A 5,617-nucleotide genomic window follows, 5' to 3' on the forward strand; every position below is an offset into this window, starting at 1 on the left:
GTCTAGGACGGTAATAAGAAGAAACACCCAGGAAAACAGCAGCTGCTCATGCAGTTCAAACTTCAGATATTTTAATAACAAGTATAAAGAGTCTTTTCATCCAACAAGCATGATTAAATTGCAAATTGAGATTTTACTAAAGAGCAGTGTGCTATAACTCAGCTTGAGCACTGTGTGCAGAAACTGGCACTCTTGTTCATTACCAGGGCAGGATTAGTTCAGCATGCAAGGTGCAGGTCTCCATCAAGCAAGCCCACAGATGAATCCTGGAACACACTCACAGGGGCAGCCCGAGCAACACGCAATGCTCCTGTCTGCAAGAAGACCGCATGTCTACCCAGGAGGGACAGGTGAAACATCACTGTTTATTATGATGATGCCTTGTATCGATATAAGGAAAACAATTGGCAAGATATTAGTCAGCAATATTTTAAGTCATTTAAAACAATGGCCAGGAATCAATATCTGTAGTAAGGTATAAATAGTGAGCAGCTGCATTGATGTTCATAGGTGAGTGAGCCTTGGTGATCAATCTCCAAGTTTTCTGGACAACACACAAACTTGAGGAACCCATGATGGTTTCCCTTTATTGTAGCTCTAAGTTGATACATTGCCAATTGTGAGCCTCTGTGACAGCATGCTACACTGCTGCATGACAGTTCATTCAGTTGAGATCACGAGTGGGCTTAGTCATGCTTCTATGAACCAGCTGTCATTCTGTGACGTGGGACCTGATAGCTTCTTTGTTTGGCCTATTGGTTTTCATGTATTTTAACACTCATAGACACCTCCTCCTCCAGTGTCTCCATCATAGGCTGCCTGAGCAGCTCCTCCTCCAGAGTTTCCAGCATGGGCAGCTCCTACTCCAGGGTCTCCAGAACAGGCTCCCTGGGCAGCTCTTCCTCCTCTAGGGTCTCCAATACAGGCTCTGTGAGCAGCTCCTCCTGCAGTGTCTCCAGCACAGGCTCTCTGGGTACCTCCTCCCCCACAGCATCTCCAGCACTGGCTCCCTGGGCAGCTCCTTCTTCTCCACAGTCTCTAGGACAGGTTCCTTGGGCAGCTCCTCTCCAGCGTCTCCAGCACTGGCTCCCTGGACAGCTCCTCTCCAGTTTCTCTAGCACTGGCTCCTTGCTCCTCCTCCTGCAGTGTCTCCATCTCAGGCTCCCTGGGCAGCTCCTCCTCCTCCAGGGTCTCCAGCTCAGGCTCCCAGAGCAGCTGCTTCTCCACAGTTTCTCCAGCACAGGCTCCCTGGGCAGCTCCTTCTTTTCCATGGTCTCCAGGACAGGCTCCCTAGGCAGCTCCTCCTTCAGTGTCTCCAGCACAGGCTCCCTGAGCAGATCCTCTCCAGTTCTCCAGCACAGGCTCTCTGGGCAACTCCTCTCCAATTTCTCCAGCACAGGATCTGTGGACAGCTCCTCCCCCAGGGTCTCCAGCCCAGGCTCCCTGGAGAGCTCCTCTCCTGTTTCTTCTCCAGCATGGACTCCCTGGACAGCTCCTTCGCCAGGGTCTCCAGCACTGGCTCTGATCTCCATGATGATGATTTTCAGTGCTCCATGCCCTCTGTGCCCATTGTCATCTTGTCCCCTCTGGGATCTGATTTAAAAAAAAAAAAAAAAACATATTTGTTATTTTTTTCCTGTGTTTTTGGACCAGGGAATTTCAGAGAATTATTTTCATATCTTGGAAATTTATCTCCCTGGTAGTGGAATTCTCATCCCAACAATTAATCTTCTGTTTTATGCCCTGGAAAGCAAAGTCATGAAGAGAAGCTAATTGGAATAAGGCTCCCAAGAGATTCCAGGCAGAGAATAGATAAATTTGGAGAAAATACAACTCTTTGTTTCTTTGATTCTTTGTATTATTTTTTTCTTCTCAATTTAATTAATTTCACCTCTAATTTTTTTTTCATATTGTCTACTGATTTAAGTGTTGTTTGGTCTTCTTTTTCTAGGGCCTTGAGGTTTAAATTAGATTATTTGGGGTCTTTCTAATTTTTTTGGTGAGTAACTCCCTATTATGAACTTTACTCTTAGAATTGCCTTCATACTGTTCCAGATATTTTCACATGTAATATCTCTATTTACACTTGTTTCTAGAATTTATTTATTTGGTTTCTCCTGCAATCATTTCCTCATTTAAAATGTATTATTTAATCTCCAGGTATTAGAATGGTTCCTATTTTTGTATTGGCTAAGACTTGCTTTGTGCCCTAAAATATTATCTATTTTAGAGAAAGTTCCATGTGCTGCAGAGAACAAAGTGAATTCAGTTGTCAATGGATGAAATATTCTACATATGTGTATTAGAATCATTTGAATAATAGTATTTTTTAGTTTTGAAAAGTCTTAGTTTATGTCTGGATGACATATCGAATAATGAAAGAGGTGTGTCAAAATCACCCAGTATTGTTGTATTGTTGTCTATTTCATTCTTTATAGAGAGAAGGGTTGTTTTCATGTACATAGATGCACCATTGTTTAGGGCATATGTATTTACAATTTTTGAATCTTGTCATTGGATGATTTCCTAACCAGTATGCCTGTTTGTCTCTCCTGCTTAATTTTGGCTTGAAGTCTGCTTTGTCTGAGAGTAGCTACCTGGCTTGCTTTCAACTTCAATTTGCAGGAATATTTTCCCATCCTTTCACCTTCAATCTGTGAATGTCTTTGCCTATAAAGAAAATTTCTTATAAAGAACCTAGTGTTGTGTCTTGTTTTTTTTTTTTTTGTGTGTGTGTGTGTGTTTTGTGGTGCTAAGGATTGAGCCCAGGGCTATGTGCATATGAAGGAAGCACTCTACCAACTGAGCTATATCTCCAGCCCTAGTCTTGTTTTTTTAATCCAATCTTCTAATCTCTGTCTTTTGATTGATGAACTTAGACCATTTACATTCAATATTATTTTGGAGAGATTATTTTATTTTCTGATATTTTTATTTATTTTTAAGGCTTAATTCAGACTTGATTTTCCTTTAATTGACTATTCTTCTAGTGTAATGCACATCTATGCTGGTTTTAATTTTTATTTTTTATTTCTTCTGCACGAAATATTTCACTGAGCATATTTTTATAGTGCAAACTTAGTAGTTATGAGTTATTTTAGTTTCTGCTTAGCATAGAAGGTTTTGTTGCATCTTTAATTCTCAAGGACGACTTTTCTGGGCATAGTAATCTTGGTATATATTATTTCAAACTTTCCTGGTTTTTAAGGTCTGGGTTGAGATATCAATTGAAATTTGAATTGGTTTACTTCTAAATGTGACCAACCATTTCTTTCTTGCAGCTTTTTTTCTGGTACTAGGGATTGAACTCAGGGGTACTCAACCACTGAGCCACATCTCCAGTCCCATAATTGTATTTTATTTATAAGTAGGGTCTCACTGAGATGCTTAGCACCTCACTCTTTTTTGATCTTCATTATATTCTTTTATTTTTTATTTATTCTATTCTGTTATATATGACAGCAGAATGCAATGCAATTCATATTGCACATATAGAGCACAATTTTTCATGTCTCTGGTTGTACACAAAGTAGAGTCACACCCTTCGAGTTTTCATACATGTACTTAGGGTAATGATGTCTGTCTCACTTCATCAGCTTTCCTACCTCTGAACTCCCTCCCTGCTCCTCCCACCCCTTTTCCCCAGCTAAAGTTCCTCCATTCCACCCATGCTGCCCTCCCATCCCCATTACAAATCAGCCTTCTTACATCAGAGAAAACATTCAGCATTTGGTTTTGGGGAGATTGGCTTTCTTCACACATTTGGTTTTGGGGAGATTGGCATTATCTTCTCCACCTCCATCCATTTACCTCCAAATGTTATTCTCTTTTAATGCTGAATATTATTCCATTGTGTATAGATACCACATTTTCTTTCTCCATTCATCTACTGAAGGGTATCTAGGTTGGTTCCTAGATATATAATATATAAGAATATAATATAAATTTAGCTATTGTGAATTGTGCTGCTATAAACATTGATGTGGCTACATTGCTGTAGTATGCTGATTCTAAGTCCTTTGAGTATAAACCAAGGAGTGGGATAGCTGTGTCAAATGGTGATTCCATTCCCAGTTTTTTAAGGTATCTCCATACTGCTTTCCATATTGACTGCACCAATTTGCAGTCCCACCAGCAATGTATGAGTGTGCCTTTCCCCCCACATCCTCATCAATACTTGTTCTTGCTTGTATTCTTAATAGCTACCATTCTGACTGGAGTGAAATGAAATCTTAGAGTAGTTTTGATTTGCATTTCCTTGATTATTAGAGATGTTGAACATTTTTTCATATATTTGTTGATTGATTATGTATCACTTTCTGAAAAGTGTCTGTTCAGTTCCTTGGCCCATTTATTGATGGGATTATTTGTTCTTTTAGTGTTAATGTTTTGGAGTTAGTGCTCTATCTGATGTGTAGCATCTCATTTTTGCTAAGGCTAGCCTTGAACTCACAATTCTGCCTCAGCTTCCCAATCCTCTGGGATTACATGCATGTGCTACTGTGCCTAGCTCTTACAGCTTTTAAAATTTTATCCTTATTCTGTATATTATGCATTAGCATCTTGGAGAAGATCTTTTTTGATTTTTCCTATTTGGAGTTCCATATGCCTTTTGTATTTGGATCTCCATCTCGTTCCTAAGACTCAGAAATTTTTTTCTAATAGCATTTCATTGAAATGGTTATGCATTCCTTTAGTTAGTATTTCAAACCCTTCATCTACACCAACAGTTCTTAAATTTGGTCTCTTGATGCTATCCCAGATTTCTTGAATATTCTGGTCATGGTCTGTTAATATCTTTATTTTCAACTTCATTTTTAAGATTGTGTGGTTTTACTTCAAGACTTGAGATTTTATCTTCAAAATGGTCTAATCTATTAGAGATGCTTTTATTGAATTTTTCATTTGATTTATTGAAGTCATTTCCAGGATTCCTATTTGGCTCTTTCTCAGAATCTCTCTTTATTGAAATTATATTTAACTTAATTTTCTGTGCTTTCTCTTGAAGTTCATTCCTTACATCCTTTGGTAGCTAGTTGAACTTTTTTTTTTTTTTTGGTGGGGGGTGGTGAGATACTCGGTTTGAACCCAGGGGCACTCCATCACTGAGCCACATCTCCAGCCCTATTTTGTATTTTATTTAGACAGGGTCTCACTGAGCTGCTTAGTGCCTTGAATTTGTTGAGGCTGGCTTTGAACCCACGATCCTCCTGCCTCAGCCTCTGGAGCTGCTAGTACTACAGATGAGTGCCACTGTGCCCAGCACTAGTTGAACATTTTAACTATGGACTTTATAATTTTTCTCCCACATTCTCCACTGTGGTGTTGAGTCAGTTGTTGATGTGTTGTGAGCTGTGTGGGGTGGTTTGTTCCCTTGCTTGTTTATATTCCTTGCATATCTGCCTTTTGTTTGTTGTTTGTTTGAGTTTGGGGGTCAGGGATTGAATATAGGGGTGCTTGACCACTGAGCCCCATCCCCAGCACATTTTTCACTTTTTCAGACAAGGTCTCGATAAGTTGCCTAGGGCCTAAGTTACTGAAGGTGGCTTTGAACTTCTGGCCCTCTGCGTCAGCCTCCCCAGCTGCTAGGATTACACGTGTGCACCATGGTACACAG

Source organism: Marmota marmota, unplaced genomic scaffold (genome assembly GCF_001458135.2).
Source record: "Marmota marmota marmota unplaced genomic scaffold, marMar, whole genome shotgun sequence".
Taxonomy (NCBI): domain Eukaryota; kingdom Metazoa; phylum Chordata; class Mammalia; order Rodentia; family Sciuridae; genus Marmota; species Marmota marmota.